Source organism: Camelus bactrianus, chromosome 3 (genome assembly GCF_048773025.1).
Source record: "Camelus bactrianus isolate YW-2024 breed Bactrian camel chromosome 3, ASM4877302v1, whole genome shotgun sequence".
Taxonomy (NCBI): Eukaryota; Metazoa; Chordata; class Mammalia; order Artiodactyla; family Camelidae; genus Camelus; species Camelus bactrianus.
Window position 1 is genome coordinate 155865115 of NC_133541.1, and position 20324 is coordinate 155885438.

At 42.7% G+C, this 20324-nt stretch overlaps 1 long non-coding RNA gene across 2 annotated transcripts in view; it reads right to left on the reverse strand.

The window, feature by feature from the left end:
- Nucleotides 1–11095, reverse strand: part of LOC141577200 (uncharacterized) — a 57238-nt gene extending 46143 nt beyond the window's left edge. The window contains exons 1-4 of one of the 2 annotated variants that reach the window (XR_012505941.1): nucleotides 9602–11095; nucleotides 7532–7726; nucleotides 6471–6757; nucleotides 3801–3915 (exon numbers count right to left, since the gene is read on the reverse strand). This is a non-coding gene — a long non-coding RNA (uncharacterized LOC141577200). The remainder of the gene's footprint in view (nucleotides 1–3800; nucleotides 3916–6470; nucleotides 6758–7531; nucleotides 7727–9601) is intronic. The other variant, XR_012505942.1, reaches the window with a different exon arrangement.
- Nucleotides 11096–20324: the final 9229 nt, after the last annotated feature.

Here is a 20324-nt window from a genome sequence, read left to right on the forward strand (position 1 = left end):
GGCTGGACCAGCGCTCACAGGGCTGCTGTGAGACCAGCTCCATCGTCAGAGACCTGGGCGTGGACCATTCCATGGGGAAAATGGCTGAGCCCGATGCCAAATCAGATAGGAGGGACAAAGTGTGTTCATTCTCATGTGACTGGTCTTTGTGGCCTGGCTCACAGATGGCAGGCTCAGGATGGTGTCTGGCAGAGAAAACCCTGGCAATGGGTTTGAGATGTCTTGGACTCTTTCTTGTTAAGCTTTTTGTAATACATTCTTATCAACTATCCATCCTGAAAATGCCACATTCAAAACTGAAAGAATGTTAGAAGTTGCTTGCTCCAACTGGCCAATGGTAAACACACCCTGCTACAGTTAGAGAGCTGGTCAGGCAGCCTCTGCCTGCATATTTACAATGACGGAGAGTTCATTACTTCCAAAGGTTACATGTCGGCAAGAATGTCAGAAAGAATTTTTGAACCTTAAACAGATGTCTGCCCCCTAGTCCTTGCTGAAAGGCTAGAAATAATGAGGATCCCTTCAAATGTAGTTTTGTCTGATTGTTATCTCTCTCTGTCAAAAACACCCCAATTCTTAACATCAATTTTTCAAAATTCAGCTTTGATTTCTTTTTATCAAACTTATACCATACATTCATTAAAGAGTCAAACAGTTCTCGAACACCGATTGTAAAAAGGAGCAGTTCCCAACAACCACCCCATTTCCTGGTCAGAAGCAACAAAGTTCAGCTCCTACTGCTGACTCTTGGAATAAAAACTCCCTATCTCTGACTAATATCCTTGTAACACAGCCTACTGACTTTTTCAGCTTTATGTATCACCTATTTAACTTTCTATTTTGGAAAATGAATATTAAGCTCTCTTTCAAACCACATCTCCTCTACACACCCAAACCTTCATTCTTCCAACCTTTTGATACAAATACATTATAATTTTGATCAGCTCAGTATCCTTGCTTTACATTATTAGGACTCTGTACAGACTGTTCACAGCTGTAGCAAGTTGTCTGCTAGGCTTACTTTATTATTCCCTAGTTTGTTTTTCCTGGAGTTAATAATTGTCTTGGTGGTTCATAGCTTAGATTTCTCTGCGCTTAACAATTCAACCCCATACCTTCTCCTAATGAATAACTTTCTCAATACTTTCCAATTCATTGTCTACAAATTTCATCTCCTTGAATAAATCTCTTCAGATCTCCTTCAACCTGGATTAACGACATGCTAGTCTTGTCACAGAGCTCAAGGGGCCACTAGTGGGAAGCAACAAGGGAATACATGGACCAGGAGAAGGGAACAGATCAACATAATTTCCTTCACAAAACATACTTAAAATAGTGGGAAAATTGTTTTCTTTACAAACACAAACACACACACCAACCCCAAAATCCCATAAAGAATGATTAAATAGCCATCAAACCCATTGCCCTGCCATCAAATTCTGTATAACATAAAACAAAAATAACAGAAGTAATATATCATATAAATATGAATCTCAAGGGGGATGGGGTACACTCAGTGGCAGAGTGTGTGCTAAGCAAGCATAAGGTCCTAGATTCAATCTTCAGTACCTCTATTAGAAAAAAATCATTAGAAACAATAGAAAAATGTATCAACTTTAAATATTTACAAATATATAAACTTCCTCTTTTAAAACTGTTCTACAGGATAATCCGGGTTAATGAGAAAGTGCCTCTTCATGACTGTGATCCTGCTGATAATTGTGGGAGGAAATTAGAGTATGACCACATGAAATAAAATCCCTTATGAAATAATGATCCCGGGTGACAATCATTATTGGCTGCTGTCATCACAAAAAAGAGTCAACTGGACATTATGTACCTTATGACAGGAGTACAAAACTTCATATAACAAATATTCTTGCACAAATTTGAACCTCGTTCAGATCAAGCTTTTAGGGGAGGATCAAATCACTTAGCTAAAGCCAATACATAGGATGGAGAAATAAGTCTAACCACAGGGGAGAATGAAATCAACCAAACAGGAAATAGAGAAATCCCTCAGCAATTTCAAGGAAAATGAGAAACAGGAAAATTATAGATTAGAACCCACTTGAGAGATATGCTAGCTGCAATGTGTGAACTTAGTCTGGATCCTGATTTCAACCCCAAAACTGCTTAAAAGTGTATTTTTGTGACAATCAGGGAATTATTTTGTAACCCTAAAAAAAATGAATATTCCAATTGTATTTGAAAGAGACCTTGTCATTTCACTAATGAAAGGTTAAGCTACGTAGGATTGCCTTCAAAATGATCCCGAAGTGGGGGAGGGGAAGAGGTGGAGATGAAAGTTGCAACAACAGTGACTCTGAGTTGATAATTCTGGAGATGGGTGACTGATACAGACAGGCTGGCTGTGCTGTTCTCTCTACTTCTGTACGTGTTTTAATCTTTCCATAAAATGTGAAACAAACAAAAAGACTTCAGTGATTTAAAACCCTCACTTGGAAGGGTAAGAGGTTTGCCCAAGTAGGTGGGCATCTGAATGGGGCACTGAGATTAGGAAGATCAGGCACCTGGCTCCAGGCCGACCTGGGGCTACCTTGACCCTTCTCTTCTCCTCACCATCCACAGCCAGCCCATAACTGCATCCTGTCAGCTCCACTCCCCAAACGCATTCTCCCTGGCTCCCACCATCTCTCATCTGGCCCACTCCAAGAGCCTCCGACCAGGCCTCCCTGCTTCCTGGGTCCCTGCAATTCATTCTCCACATTATCTTTGCAAATTGTGAGAGAAAATTACCTTAGTGCTTAAACTATCATGACTGCTTCTCACTGCACTTAGAGTCTACACTACTTTCCGTGCTCCTGATGCCCTTCTAAACCTCGGGTCTCATCACTCTCACCAGCGTTGGCTCCAGTATCTCCTCAAACCTGCTGAGCACATTTGTGCCTCGGGGCAATGGACAAGCTGCCTCTATTCCTGGGGTGACTTATCCCAGATCCTCAAAGACCAGCCTCCTTATCACCATCTCAGCTCACATGTAACCTACTCAAAGATAGCTTTCTTGACTCACTTCCCCCCAAGTCTCCCATCTCAACACTGTATTATTTCCTTCATTTCAATCTGAAATTGTTTCCTTATTAGCCCGATTATTTTTGTTTGCTCAGTTGTCCTTGGCCTCCCTCCTCCCAGCAGCCTTGCACAAACAGCATAAGCTCCCGGGGAGCAGCCGGCGCTGATGCTCTGAGAATACACATGCTGAGCGTGACATTACAGTCACGTGGTGTAGTGAAACGGTGTCGAACAGCAGATAGAGCTAAGCAGTGAGAATACTTCTCTTATTTTATAATTTAAGTGAAACCTAACATTTACTCCTGTTTAATGAAGAATTTGGTAGGTCTTTGTTCCCAGTTCCTGGACGGCAACCCCTAAAGCCTTGAAATTTCCCAAGATAGGAGTGTCTTTACTATTCATGGTGGACCCTTGGATGGCTTGTGTTCATGAGATAACTCAGGATGGGGACTGGCCAGCCAGAGACAACAACCATGTGATTAGAGGAGTGGGGCTTTGAGCTTTGTGACAAGTGACTGACCATCAGGAGAGGTAGGGGCTCAAATGTTAGGGCTTTGACTTACAGTTAGTGTTTGGGGTAGCCATGTCAGTAGTGACCCAATAAATCATGTCTTTGTAATAAAGTCTCCAGTAAAAACTTGGGGCAACAAAGCTCAGAGCTCCTGTGAGCTTCCTGGTTGGTAACACTCTTGGAGGACTGTCACACTCAGAAGCCATGAGGGCAACCCTGAGCCCTTCCCACTGGAGTGCTCTCCACAACAGCTCACCTGATGAGATCTAAGGGCTGCTTCTTGTCTATGCTTCGAGGAGGAGCACATTCCCTGTACAGAAGGCCCTGTTCGCTGGGGCAGCTGAGGTCCTCTGATGGAGGCTGAAGTTGCACTGGGAAGCAGAAGCAAACAGGTGAGCGTCACTGTCACCACGTGTTCACATGTTCTGCTAATAAAATGTGGTGCTAACACTTTGTGGTCATTTGTAAATAAGGGGCCTCCTTTGCCAGAAGGGATGGAGGTACCATATAATTTTTCATAATTCTCACCCAGGATTAATACTAACCCCTTGAGGGTCATTTGCAAACGTGGCTGGAAAGGAACACTTGGATGTTACAGTCCTGGGACCACCGTGGGTACCTGGTGAGGGCCTTGCAGATGCTTAATGTCCTACAACCGGGCCAGTCTTCCACAGCAAAAAAAACTACGCCACCCAAGTGCCCAAACTGCTTCAGTGGAGGCAGCAGCCCCCTCCTTGGACACCCAGAGGAACCTGGACTCTGGCTGTTTAGGGGCAGGGTCAATTCTAAAACCCAGGCTTTTTTGTCCCCACAATTCAGTAGTTATTCAGTGACAGCACATGGAATATAAACAATAAAGAAACTTGACATGATGTTATATATTTAGCTTACTCAAGAAACAAAATTTAAATCCAGTCATTCTCCTTCCCACCTGACCTATTTTCCTTTCTCCTGTACTAGAACCAGATTATTACCCACCCAGCCTTAGCATGGGTCCTGACTCCACTTACCTCCCTCCCAAACACCACATGAGATGATTCCTCAGCCTGGATGTGGAACCAGCAATTACAACAGGCTTTAGTGGAAAAGAAATGGTTGTGTGCAGATGCCAACTAAACACTGTAGAATCCTGGTGTCCCACATTAGTAATCATGACAGCTGTTTGCAAGTGTCCCCAAAGTTCATTTCAGACTCTCACTGCTAATTTTGCTGGGATATAAATATAAAACATGTGGACTGCTGGGCTGGACTGCTATGCTGAGTCTCTGATCCAGGAAGCTCAGTGTCTGCTCCCTGCAACCAGCTCCCTGTTCTGTTTATGCATGTGCATCAAGCAACTGTTTAGTGTCCATTTTAGTATCTTAGACAGTGCATTTCAGTATGGTCTTCATCCACAAATACGTGTACCACACAGTAGTAATGATCAATCTCAGTCTTTGCTTTCTTTTGTCTTAGAGAGTCAGATAAACGGATAGCAAGGTAACAAAGTCATAGAGCGCTATAATATAGTATTTCCTTTATTTCAATGACAGGATTTATTTAAAGAGCTTAGATATAACATCTTTGCATTTACGGCATCATTTAGCGTCTGAAGCTCTTACATTTTACAAACTTCATTTCATGCGAGATGTTGTCAGTTAGAGAAGTGCTTCTGAATTTGAGGGGTTGCTGTCATCTCAGATGGAGTCCCTAAAAAATGTCAAAACTCTACAGTATTGTCATCATGACAAGAACTCAGACAGATGAAATTTGGAAAGCCCTGTGATTTACTAGTGCACAGACAGAAAATGGTATTTCAGAGGGAAAAAGCCTGAATTACAGAAAATGATAAATGAAATGGTCTAACATGCATTTCCCTTACAAAGAACTAATACTTCTTTGGTTGATAATAACATCTGTCAGTAATTATGAAAAGAGCTGGCAAATGCATAGTACTTACTATTAGCCAGGGCTGTTCTAAAATTCAAACAGATTCATTAATCCCCATAGCATCTCTACGAGGTGGGTACTATTATTATCCCCATTTTATTGATGAGGATCTTGATAAACACAGAGGCTAAATGACTTTTACAAGGTAGACAGCGAGAAATCAGCACAAGTGTTCCAGCCTGAGTCTATGCTCTTGGACACTTCTACCTTTTTTTTTTTTTTTTTTGGTGGCAGGGAGATAATAAGGTAATTCTGGTGGGGGGTGGGGAGGTAATTAGGGTTATTTGTCTATTTTAGAGGAGGTGTTGGGGGCTGAACCCAGGACTTTATGCGTGCTAAGCATGCGCCCCCTCACTTGAGCTGTACCCTCACCTCTCGAGTCTATGCTCTTAGCTGCTAATCCACACTGCCCCACATGGTAACTCTGGGGGAACTACAGTTCATTCATTCACCCACTTGTTAAACTCAGCCTTCCTGGTGCCTGGGATTCAGCAGTGAACAAGACAACATGGTTCCTGCCCTAAATGGGCTTGTCGACTCCTGACATATTATCTTCATTTTACCCAGGAAGTAACAAGGTCAAGAAGACTCACCTTTTCCTGTTAACACCGGAGGATACATGAAGTGCTTTATTTCATTTCTGCCATTTGACTTACACCATGGGAAGGGAAAGCTGCCTTGCAGATCCCGGAGCTCACAAGCCAGTTAATCCTGAATTTTTTTTTAAAACTGTCCCTTACTTGATACTTGATCTGAGAAAGGATGAAGTAAACCTAAATAGATTCTAAGAAAGCGTGTGGTTTATACAGGGTAAATAACCAGCCACTGTTTACTATCCTAACAGGAATCTGTAGGCATATTTCTTTTCTTTCTCTTTTTTCATTTTTATGGGCAGCTTTTAAAAACCAAACCAAACCAACAAAACCAAATCACTTATAATTCAACAGCAGGTTCTAAATCACCCCCAAGACAGCAGCTAAACTCGGTTTAGACTTACAGTGAGGCTCCTGGTGGTTGGATTGATGAATGTATCTCTATCCTGAATATAAAAGTCGTTCACGCAGCTCTTCTCAAATAGGGCAATGAAAAACTCTTGTTCCGGTTGTTGATACTTTCATCCACTTGGAGGACTTTCATAAAACAGCTGAAGGTATCAAAGGCTGAGGACACGGTTTTCAGATGATTGGGATTCAGAGGCAATTTTATGTACAGTATCTCAGTGTATGTACAGAGCACCTCCCACAGGGTGTGTACATTTGCAAATACAAGCTTGTCATCCAAAACCTATATTGGGAGAATGAAAACACAAACCAGGAAACTATTTTCACATTTTTAGTACACAGATTTTTCTTACATTGCTGGTAGTTAAAGCACTTGTGCAAAAACACACAGATATGACACTGGTAAAAGTGAAGATATAATGAAAATAGATTTGCAAACCATCATACATTTTTGCCTTAAAGTTAATTTCTTTGTTGAAATTACTGAAAAGTTATTTAAAATCCTTACAATTCATTCATAAAATAACCAATGTTTTAGATGAAGAAAAGTAAACTTGTTAACTTTTAGTCCAAATTAGTAACTAAAAATAGAAACACGAAAAAATTCTTTGCAGGGGCATTGTAATGACAATTTTTAAAATTTCTTAAACCTAGGACTATTTACATATCTGTTCAATATAATGTTAAACAGCCATTAAAAGGGATTTAAAAGAATTATATTTATTAATATGGAATATATAATAAAAGGGAAAAGAAAAAAATGTGAAATAATAATTTTCATTTTTGGAAGGGAAAAATATCTTCATTTGAACAAAAAAATGTTTAGAAGGATTTTAAGATTCTTTATGTATAACTAAGGTACAGATGATTTTTAATTCCACTGTTTTTAATTCCATTGGATTTTAATTCCAATGTTCTTTTATTTTCAATTTTGGGGGAAATTTTTATAATAAAAAAACTTTAAAATTGTTCTTGCATAAATACATTAATAGATATATTTATGACTACATTCTCTGGCTATTAAAAAAGATCTCCTAGCTTTGGATCTGAAACATACATTCCATAATGCAGATTCTGACTGACTCGCCTCCCAGTCCAGAGCAAAGGCACGGCTAGGGTGACATGTTTCAAATATCATTCCAGGGAATATGCAGGCTCCCAGCCAATGGCTGCAAAGGGACTGACACTGATCTGCTTGCTCCCAGCTGCAGACCATCACAGATGAGTTTAGATTCATAGGCTCAAGTTTTCTCTGTCAAAAGAAATCAGAAAATGTTAGACTTTTACTTTCACCACGGGAACAAGAAGTTGTTTGATTTTCTTTTATTAAAAAAAAAACAACAAACCAATTTGAACCTGAAGAAAAGACATTTGCTCAAAATACCACAGTAGCAATGTAGGTGCTCTGGCTGGCAGGGACTTGTTGGATTCCTGTGAGTGCTGGACTCCTCACATGGAATTCCCTTGGCACTCCAGAAGGCCTGTGGTTGTCCCCATGGGTTTGTGGCCATATGTGGTGCACAAAAGTCTCTGGCTTTGCCACAATTTCAAAGCCTTTTTTGGCTTATGAAAGGCTTTGCACTCAAATGGAGTTTTCTTGAGTCCACTCACTGATGTCATTCACCAGAGTTATAGTCCAGATCTGACATTCTAGACTCTTAAAATCTTGCAGACATTCAAATGGTTCAGGTTTGGATGTGTATTCACCTCTGCAGGCCTGGACCAAATTCCATAAAGCCACCCGGACAAGTTCAGCAAAATGCAAAGACATTTTTCTTTCTGCAAGACTGAAATGTCTGTGAAGCTATAAAAACTTCTGCATCTACAAAAATAGGGAACCAACTCATCAATAACATATCTATCCATAATGCATGGACATTTGAAAAAATACTGTATTTACTCCTATTAAATTCTATCTGGCTTTTGCCAAATTGTGTCCTAAACTGTAAGGAAAGTATATAAATGTAGAGAATTTTTGACCTTTTAAGAGAAAAAGGAACCCTCCTACTCGGTTGGTGGGAATGTAAATGTTGCAGCCACCATGGAGGACAGTATAGAGTTTCCTTAAAAAACTGAAAATATACTTCCGTGTGATCCAGCAATCCCATTCATGGGTATATGTCTGGAGAGAAATATAATTCAAAAAGACACATGCACCCCAGTGTTCACAGCAGCACTATTTACAATAGCCAACACAGTGAAACAACCCAAATGTTCACTGGCAGATGACTGGATAAAGAAGTTGTGGTATATTATATATATATGTATATTTACATATATACACGCATATACACACACATATATACACATGAACACACACACACAATGGAATACTGCTCAGCCATTAAAAAATTAAATAATGTCTTTTGCAATAACATGGATGGACCTACAGGGTATTATGCTAAGTGAAATATGTCAGAGAAAGAAAAACAAATATTCTATTTATTAACTTATATGTATATCTAAAAAATAAAACAAATTAATTACTATAATAAAACAGAAATAGACTCACAGGTACACAGAACAGACTGGTGGTTACCAATGTGGAGAAGGAGGAGAGGGAGGCAGGAAGGGGGTAAGGGATTGAGAGGTAAAAAGTACTATGTATAAAATGGATAGGTTATAGGGCTGTATCATACAGCACAGGGAAATATAGCCATTATTTTATGGTGACATTAAATGGAATATAATATATAAAGATGTTGAGCCTCTGTGTTGTACACCTGAAAATAATATGATGGAAATCAACTACTCAATTATAAAACACTTAATCAAAGTTTTTTTCATATTATTTGCAATAAGTTAGAAGCCAGCACTGTCAATAGAAACATAGTGCAAGTCACAATTTTCCAGTAATCCCATTTAGACAATAAAAAGGAACAAGTGTACTTAATTCCAGGAATAATTATATTTATCCCAAAATATCCAATATACTATCATTTCAAAAGTGATTAACACTTTGAAAACTTTTAATAAATATTTTACATTATTATTGTTGTACGAAGTCTTGAAAATCTATTATGTATTTTCCACTTATAGAACATCTCAATTCACAATAGTCACATGTGGCTGGTGGCTACCATACTAGACAGAGCAGATTACACCATTCACACTTCTGATAAATTACCTGCTCTTATTTATTTAAAAAACTTCCAGAAAAGGCTTTAGATATTCCCTATATCTAACAAAGCAACCTTGACGGGTGAGGAATATCTTCATTATAAAGTGAAAAATAAAGGTAAGAGAGCCATGGTTACATGTAAGTTAATGTAACAATTCCTTCTTAATTCATTCAGGACTTTACAATCTTTCTTCATATTCCAAGGATTCACTGTCACTGTGCAATGTTTTTCACTATAATCATCTTTGGAATTGAGAGGCTTCTGATGACCCTGCTTTGTGCATCTGTACATAAAAGAAAATAACAAAACAGAGAAAAAGACCTTATTAAAGATAATTTAGGGGGGTATAGCTCAAGTGAAAGATCATATTCTTAGCATGCACAAGGGCCTGGGTTCAATCCCCAGAACTTCTTATAAAAATAAAATAAATAAAAACATAATTACCACCCCCTGCAAAAAATTAATTAATTACTTTAATTAAAATTTAAAAAAAGATAATTTAGAGAAGCCTTATCAGGCTACAAGAGCTACAATGAATGCCCCTCCCCCATTAATTTAGAAGAAGTTTCACAATATTTCCCAACATAAAGGCTAAAATATAATTCGGAACACTTCCTGATGGTCAGCATCATTTTAACAAAAATGTAGATAATTACTTCCCTGGTGTCAAAGCTCTGTCAGAGATGGGCACAGAAAATTTAGTAAAAATTATTTTGCAACTACCTTTGAAAGAAATGCTGAGAAATGATCTTTTCTGTTGGAAATTAGCCTGCTTTTATATTCTGCAGTAGGCATACGTGTTTACAAACCAGGCAGGAACTGGATCATATTTTACACATACTTTAGAAACTGATTTGAATTTTGCTCTCTACCTGCAAGGCTATTTCTTAGGTAATAACATAAGCTGGCCACTATACTAAATTTTGTTTCCCTGTTTGCTTAATCCTCACAACTCTGTAAGCTGCTATTATTACACCCATATAACAGACATAGAGCTTGAGACAGAAAATAATTTGGGTAACTTGGTAAATGGTGGAGCTGGGTAATATCGCAGCCAGTCTGACACTCAAGTCCATTCTTCTCACCGATGTCTGATACTGCTGCCTACATTCAGCAATGACTCCTGATTTCATATTTAAGTGTGTCATTTCTAAAAGTGCAAAGCTATATTAGTACTGCTGTGTAAATTATTCTTTTCAGATGTGATTGCCAAAAAAACAAAAACAAATAAAATCAGGGTGCCACTGAGGGGAGGGCGAACTGCATATGGATGGACACAAGGGGACTTTATGAGGACACAGTTGCACAACTCTAGAAATAGTTAAAATGGCTGACTTGTACAATTATAATATGTGAATTGTGTGGCCTGTAAATTACACCTTAATACAGCTATTAAATTAAGAAACTGAGATACCAAATTAAGACTAAAACACATATATATATATATCATACATAGTACAACAGGCAAATATCATTATTTACTGCACCATTTTCCTTCATGCAGCTTCCTTTCCTCACCTGTTAATGAAAGGATGATTCATTTTTAAAATAGCCTTTTAATTTATTCAGCAAATAATTTTTGACGGCCTACAATGTACCCTGGACTACTCTAGGCACTTGGAATAGATCAATAAACAAAACAAAAGTCCTGTCCTCACGGAGCTTGGTTGGAGTCTAGCTGGGGTGGGGGGTGGAGATGACAATACACACAACAGAGCAGCAGAGGAGGTGGCATGCTAGGAAAGAGGAACCATGGAAAAAAGTAAAAAGGGCAAAGTAAAGAGAGTTGAGGGTATAGGATGAGGGTGATGTTGTATTAAATACCAGAGCAGGGCACACTGTGAACTGAGGTTAGAATTAAGACTAGGAGGTGAGAAGTGCCAGGAGGACGGAATAACCATCACCAAGGCCAGCGTGACCTCGCATGTTCCAGAATGGGGGCACGGCTGGAGCTGCGGAGAAGGGTCAGTGCAGATCCTGTATGGCCTTGGAGGACATTGTAAGGACTGTGGCTTTTACCCGGAGTGAAATGGGGAGGCACTGCAGAAGGACGACACAATCTAACTTAGGTTTTCAAGGCTCACTTGACTGCGGGGTGAGAATAGTGCAAACGGGTCAGAGATGAAAGGTGGGAAGCTACTGAGAAGGGCTATGCAGGAGGAGAGGACAGTGGCTCAGGGCAGGGAAGCAGCAGTGGAAGCAGGAGCCAAGGTGAGAAGTGGCTGGGCTCTGGATATGTTTTAAAGGCAGTGTCAAACCAGATCTATTGACAGAATTCATGTGGTATGTCAGTGAAAGTCAGAATAACTCCAAGATTTTTGACCCAAGCAGCTGGAAGGATTAAGTTTCCACTAACTGAATGGGGGAGGCTGCATAAAGAACCAGTTTGGGGGGTAGGAGGACCAAGAGCTCAGTTTTTACACATGTTGATTTTAAGATATCAGAGTTCCAAGTGAAGATGCCAAATCAGCAGAATATTATAAGAGTCCAGAGTTTGAGAGAAAAAGTCTAACGGGAGACAGAACTGTGGGAATCATGGGTCACACAGGTGGTACAGGAAGACATGAAACCCAGGTACTCAAATATTATGATACCCTGGCATTAACCATAGAAGTTATCCTTGAGGGCTTGCCTACTAGGTGAGGATATCAGTCCTATTTCCCGACCACCCGAGTTTTAAAAAGGAACTTACAAATGAATTCGTGCAAGACACTGCCTCCAGTGTGTGGGATCAGAGCTGTAGTCAGAGAATGGGATGGTGCACGCTACTCCCTATGGCACATTGTGTGTGTGTGTGTGTGTGTGTGTACGCATATTTGTGTGAGCAGGGGGATGATTTACACCTGTCTTAAGAAAAAGAGGTAGAAATTCTAGAAGCCGAAAGATGAAAGAATATCCAGATCTGGTAGAGGGAACAGAGGAAACACTGTGTACTGTAAGACATATCCCCATAATGCCATTTCCCACCATTCTTTTATCAGGAACACAGTTGGAACCTGGGGAATTATGTAGATACGTGTGATGTACACAAATTTTCTGACTATGTAACACTAAATATCTACATATGTAGCAAGTTAATGATATTTATATCTCCTTCAAGTTTAATAACAAGTTCACAACAGAAGGAAAATAAAATATTGAGGACTGGTAGAATTATCCTTGAAGGCCTTTCAATGCTCAGAATGGAAGCAAAAGCGGCTTCACCCCACAAAGTATGTCATTAAGAGTCAAGAATGTTTTTTATTTGCTTAAGAAATTGAGAGTTACAACTTCCTGCTTTAAAGAGTTAACTTTAAGACAGATACCATACTATAAACAACATCTATACTGGTGCTTTCTTAAAGCTATTTTTAGTTCCTGCTTGTTCTGATGTACTCCAGAAACTCTGCAAAGAAAACCTTCTATTCAAAGGCTTAAAGGAATAAAAAAAGAAATAACACCGCATTCTTTTAAGTGTTCTCTGTACTGAAAGTCATTTGCAAATGCAGCACTCTGCCACATATCTACATTTTTAACAATAAAGACTTTTGTGCAATTTTTCAATTGCTATGTGACTTTGCGTCAGTCTCTCACTCAGAAGCAGAATGGAGTACCAGAAAATGACACATCATGTCTAAAACTACAGATGTGGAATATGAACTTACACCAGGAAACAGCTAAGTGGGAGGGTAAGGTTTACCTTTTAAGTTACCGTAAGTGCAGTTACACTTTCTCCCTGCTTCCCCTGTGAAGTGAAGAACTAGTCTTTTCCAGGAAAGCTCTCATTCTGAGTACTGTTTTCTTTAAAATATTTGGAGATTCTTTTTTAAGGTTCTTTCACTTTTAAGTCTTTCCCCAACTCTACATCCCATAACAAGTGTTAAAATTATCCAATAGCCTATTGTTACAGAATATACTCTACAAAAGCTGAGGTTTCCCAGGGCTTGGATCCCACAACTCTGCTACCAGATAATCCTAAATCCTTCCTTCCATAACTGACTCTTCTACCAATTCCCAGCTGCGGGCAAATTCGGCTTCTCAGCCCAGTTAACTTTCTAACTCTGCCTACGAACACTCTACTGCCAGTAAGGGAAATCTAAGGGAGCCAACAAAGCCCCTAGTGAGGGTTGCCTCCTTCAAACAATCAAGAGGCCATCACCAAGCAAATATTTAAACCTACTGCAAAACTTCCGAAGACATCTTACAAACAATATAGTTTATATAGATTCATACTATTTGCTCTGGAATAGTGATTTCCAATGGAGGGAACAAAGGACCACATGACCCAAGCAATTATTTAAAACTGCACATAAGTATCCCTCTTCACGTGAGGATTCAGGTAAGCCTGTCTTATAGGTCTAGGTGTAACAGAATGGCAGCACCCCTAGCAGTAGGGTGAAAAGCAGCGAGGTAGACTTTTAGTGAAAGGGAGTGATGTAATAGGACCCACCGCCCACTTACCTCCCACCACAGGACAATCATCTCAGATCGAGAACAAACACTTTGGGAAACAGAGGTTGTTTATGTTTTTATGGTATCTGGTGGAAATAATGCCCTGAGTCACGTGAAGTTGTGGCTGCAAAATTGAACAGGAGACCAGACATTTTCACATTCAGGACACAAATAATCAGCCCCCGAGTGGTCACCATATCTGCTCTCCCCTTTGCCTGTTCACCCCAAAAGCTGCAGGACTCTCCTGCTTGCAGTGACACCCACCATTTCTCACAAATTCCTGCCAAGTTCACGTCAGCAGCTGGTGGTGTCAAAGTCAACATTTGTACTGCTCTGAAGTCTCTCCATTACTTTATATCCTTCTATTTTCTCTGTTGTCTTCCTAGCTACCCTTGCATTCAGAAGCTGGTTAACGCACTAACATTGACTCTGTAATCAGTCCAGGATATAGGAAGCAGAGATTCAACTGTAACCAGTCCCAGAATACTTGTCATGCCACTCTAGTGTCCCAACAAAATACTCTGGCATCCCTCATCTCACCCAAAGAACCACTGAATTACTTAGAGGTTGTAAAAGTAGAGGGTTTCTCTACTGGGAAACACTGGCTTGTGGTAGAGTCTTGAATTCAGTTTTTGCAACTAGTTACAGGCAAAAAGACATGGTCCACAAATTTTCTTCAAGCGTTTGGAATTTAAACTTTTATTAGATACAGAGCCGGCGGACTAACCGTAATCTATGAACATATGGTCATATTATAAAATAATGTCCATGTCTGCCTTACAGCCATGTAAGAACTTGAATTACACCTGCATCCTGTAGGCCTTTAGAATTGGATGTGAAGCATCCTGTGTTAAAAACCTCCTATCCAGTCCCAGAACACCTTAAAGACAACATCACATTAATGTCACTGAATACATTAGTATAGAACTTGTATGGTTAAGTTACATCTCCAATTTCCCAGAGCTGGAAAGCAGATGCCTAGAAAGGCTGGAAAAGCCCAACTACCAAAACAGCTCAAAAGTTGAAGCAGACTCCTGCACCTCCCAGGGCGGAAGGCGGAGGGTGGAGGGGGCATTGCCAAACACACTGTCCTCCCCCAGGACGTGGCATGTGGGGAAGCAGGCAGGAGTGGGTGGCTGGGACTCAGAGGTGGAGAGGTGATGAAAGCAGGAGTGGAACTGCTCTGGTCCTAGAACAACAGAGCTGTAAAAAGCTCGGCTTCAGTTCAACCCGCTTCGTCTCCCACTTCCCCTCCCTCCTAAGTGACAAACAGAGCACAGTCAGGCACTTTCTGCCCATGACGGTGACTACTAGCAGGAAAGGGACCAGGATAAAAGCATGTCCTACAAAAGATCAGTCTGATTTTAAAGACTGTGTTATAATCAATGAACAGCAGTGTCAGAGAGGGACACTTGTGAGGTGCTCAAATAGGGAGGAAGAGGCTGAGGATCCATTTCCAGCACTTCCATGTCTTTTATCACTCCTATTTCTGACCTTTCCTTTGCCACGTTTTGTAGCACTGCCATCACTGGCAGGTAAAGAGGCAGCAATGAGACTTGGCCGTTTGGCTGATGGGGCTACATTTCCCAGCACTGGAATGAAAAGGCACTGGAAGAGGAGCAGCTGGAAGATGTGAACCGCGGTCCTGGCCTGTGCCAAACACTAACCAGGTGACCCTGGTTTAGGCTGTTAGTCTCTCTGGTCTTCCAGCTGTTTACTTATAAAAGAAGGTTTTGTCATTGCACAAATATATCCAATATGAAATGTAACGTGAAAGTCAAACATAATGACAACTCACCTGCTTGCCTTAGGGAACAGTAAAAGCACTGAACACTATGTGAATGTAAACACAGAGTTAAGAAAACTGTTGAGGTAAAGCGCTAAACTGAACATGGAGATAAAGTTTTATGGATTTTCTTGGCTTTCTTTTTTAATTGCAACACTGAATTAATAGTTATTAGCTATACTCCAAACCACCACCCCTGCGAATAAAGTAGGTTAGCACTACCTGGATGCCTGCTATTGCCCGATGCTAAGCAGGGTGAAGGTATAAAGGAGGCTGAACAAGGGAGTCTTCTCCAGTTACCAGCTAAGTGAGGAGACACATTGGAAACCAACCGGCAATGGTACCAAGTCAGTACTCAAAGACTAGATTACAGGCTACCGATCATGAACAGTGCAGAAATACAAAGAGGAGCTAGAAGTATTTGGAGTAAATAGGGAAGAATCAATGAAGGGGATGGGGCTCCAACTAGTTCTCAGGGCAATTCTAAGCTGTTTTAACTGAGGACTGGATAGGAAAAGACTGGTGACTCCTGGTTTTTAATAAGGCACAGGTTACCCTAGGAGGCTAAGTCACATAATGATTGGAACAAATAAGGTAAGGCCAAAGTGATTAAGGGTCGAGACTACCTGGCTGAGATCTGGTTGTGGTAAGTCTTTGACTTGACTCTAGATGTTGGAGGGTCAAAACTGAAGGTTGACTGAAAGGAGGGGAGAGAATATCCAAGAATTCAGCAGAAGGAAAAATTCTTGTATCAGGGATGAACGCTCTTCATCAGAGTATCAGCAATCAGAATAGACATTTGAAACCAAAAACATACAGTTCCAGAAGCCAAGAATATGTGGAGGGTGGTGAGAGAAATATAAATCAAAGACCATTCCAAGCCTTTGGGTATTCAAGACTAGAAGAATGATTATGCCACTGAATAAATGGATACGCTGCAAGAAAAATGATTATGAAATCAGCTTTAGACATGTTGAATCTGACATATGAGCTAAGAGTAGGTGTTCTCTAAGAAGCTCAAAATTCAAAACTGAAGCACAGATCTAGAGTACAGGCTTAAGATGCAGATGGACAAGACATGATAAATCTCCTAAAAGAAAACATACGCAAAACATTATCTGACATAAATCTTAGCAACGTTCTCCTAGGGCAATCTACCCAGGCAATGGAAATAAGAGAAAAAAACAAAAGGGACGTAATTAAACTCATAAATTTCTTCACAGCATAGGCAACCATAAGTAAAACAAAAGGAAACAACAACCTACGAATGGGAGAAAATATTTGCAAATGATACGACTTACAAAAAAGCCTTAATTTTCAGAATATATAAACAGCTCATACAACTTAAAAACAAAAAAACAAACAACTCAATCCAAACATAGGCAGAAGACCTAAACAAGCATTTCTCCAATGAAGACACAAATGGCCAATAGGCACATGAAAAAATGCTCGATATCACTAACAAACAGAGAGATTCATATCAAAACTACAATGAGATATCAGCTCACACCAGTCAGAATGGCCATCGCTCAGAAGTTCATGAATGATAAATGCTAGAGAGGCTGTAGAGGGAAGGGTACCCTCTTACACTGCTGGTGGGAATCCAGTTTGGTGTAGTCATTATGGAAAGCATGGAAATCCCTCAAAAAACTAAAAGTATACTTACCCTATGACCCAGAAATCCCACATCTGGGTATATAACTGGAAAGAACTCCAATGTGAAAAGATACCTGCACCCCAGTGTTCATAGCATCACTGTATACAGTAGCCGAGACATGGAGGCAAGCTAAATGTAGCAACAGATGACTGGATAAAGAAGTTGTGGCATATTTATAGACTGGAATATTACTCTACCATGAATAGGACAAAATAAAACCATTTGCAGCAACATGGGTGGAGCTAGAGATCGTCATTCTAAGTGAAAGCAGCCAGAAACAGAAAAATACCAAATGATATCACTCATATGTGCAATCTAAAAAAATAGAGAAAAAGACACTGTGAACTCATCTACAAAACAGAAACAGACTTGCAGACTTAGTCAACAATCTTAAGGTTACCAGGGAAAGGGGATGGCAAGGGATATATTTGGGAGTTTGAGATTTACAAATGTTAGCCACTATATATAAAAATAGATTTTAAATAAAGTTTCTTCTGTATAGCAGAGAAACCTATGTTCATTATTCAGCAATAACCTATAATGAAAAAGCCTATACAGCCACCAACTGAGGAAGCAAGAGAAGAAAGGAGAGTTAGTTATGCTGGGCTAGAGCCCACTTCCAAAATCATTGTCAGCCACTGAGGCTGCCCCGAGGGCACTGAGCACTCCTCCCAGGGACAGACTGACATGACATGCGTCCTGTGAACCTGGGGCAGCAGAGGCCGTCCACAGATCTGGCCCTGGGGGAGATGGGAGCAAGTCCACCTGATCCCCTTGGGGCAGCACCCCTCCCCGCAGACCCCGCCTCCTGACTGCACCGCTCCTGCCTCTCAGGAACCCACTGACTTGAAAACAAGTGATCCACGAACCTGGGGCAGCGGCAGGGAGATGGGCAGCGACCTGGCAGGCTGGTCGACTTGCCCCCTTCTCTCCCACGGCCTGTCCAGGGCTCGGCTTTTGCTGCTCCAGGCACGGTCCGCAGGTCAGCCTGCTTCTGGAAGGAGGGCGCGGTGTGGTCGAAGGCAGTGGCGGGTTATGGGGTCTGCCCATGAGAGCCCGTGGATTGGCTTCAAACTCCCCAGCGCATGGCCTGAGATTGGCCTCTGCTGCCCCAGATTCGTGGAACTCAGGTTACAGGCCAGCCTGCTCCTGGAAAGCAGGTGCTGTGCTGTCAGGGAATGGCGGCGGCTGCGATGGCGGGACTGGGGCTGCCCTGTGAAAGCGCGGGGTTTGCGACCATTTCCCGCTGTTGCTGCAGCCATCCCAGCACACTGATCACACTGCGCCCACCTCCCAGGGGCAGCCTGACCTGTAACCTGAGTCACAAGAACCTGGGGATTTAGAGGCCGCCCCCAAGGTCAGGCCGCGGGGAAGATGGGAGCAAATCCAGGGGCTCTCATGGGGCAGCCCCCATTGCATCCGAGGCCCCGCGACCGCACCGCACCCGCCTCCCGGGAGCAGGTCATGGTCTGAGGGCCAGTCAGAGATGCTTCGGAGCCGTCTGGTGCCCTCCCACCTCCCGGGGCAGTACCTGCTCTCCTAAACCCGGGTATAAGCGGCGGCAAAAACGCGGGGTTCAGGAACTACTAATAGCGGGGTTACCACTAACCACAGAGGCGGCTGGGAACCGCCTCAGGGTCCTAACCGGACGCGCGGCCGTGACCTCACCTCCGCAACCCTCCCTGTGCGCCTCCTCAGTCGCACAGCCCAGGCGTCACCCGCCGGCTTTGAGCAGCACGCCCCCACCAGCGCCCCCTTAACTGCCCGGGAGCGGCAGCCAAACCAAGGGCAAGCGGCGGCCCAGACCCCAGGCCGTGTTCCTCTTCCAGGAGCTGGTCCAGGAGCAACCGGCTGCCGCCAGCTTCCACTCGTTCTGGGCGGGTTCCGGCGTCCGCGCATCTGTCCGTCAGCGCGTGCGCGCCCCTCCTCCTCCTCCCCCCTGCAGCGCAAACTGCTCGGGTGGGTCTCCTGCTTTACCAGACCTGGCCACTGGGGCCGGGAGGAGCCAGGTGGTGCCCCTCCTGCTCGTCCCGCCGGGTCTCCATCCCCAGAGCCTTCACCCCGCCACCGACTGGGTCCTGGCACTGAAATAGAACCACGAATGCCCTGGGCCAGGCCACACCCCGCCAGCCCCACTTCCCCTGCTCACCCTCCCCTCCCTGTTACTACCCTCCCACCCCTGGCCAGGCCCAGTCTGCCACCAGACCTTAAAGACAGGGCTTCTTCTCCTCACACCGAGGTCTGTGCCCTGACACTACGTCCTGCTTGGTCCTAACCTATGGCCCCTACACCCTCATGCCTCACCACAGGACCCCCAAAATCCTGAAACTATCCTCCTCACCTCTCAGCCAGGTCAGTTCCAATCTGAGCGGCCCCACACTCCTCAACCTATACCCCCTCACCATGGGATCCCCTTCACTCTGAGTGCACCCCTACCCTAAGCTCACTCCCTCACCCCTAACCCTGTGGTTGGGGTGGGGAAATCTGAGCTCCAGTAATGATGACTACTGCCACCAGCGGGGGATCCAGCCTAGTGTGCACCTTCATAGTTAATGTCTGAGGCTACAGGGCAAGGCAGGCTGGGCTGAAAGAGGTTCCAATTCCCGCCCTGGCACCCTGATCCCCGCACCCTGTGTCTCATCTGACCCGATGGGTCAGGGTGATCCCAGGCTGCCAGCCAATGGCCTGTGGGCCTTGGGTGGTTGATGGTCCTGATGGTGATCTGGACCCCTAGGGCGGAGGCACTAGGCACGCGGACCTTTGGGGTGGGGGAGTTCAGAGGGTGCACTTGAGCCCAGGGGTAGACAGCAGATGGTGGGCTCTGTGCATGGGGCTGTGTGCGTGTCCTGGCCTC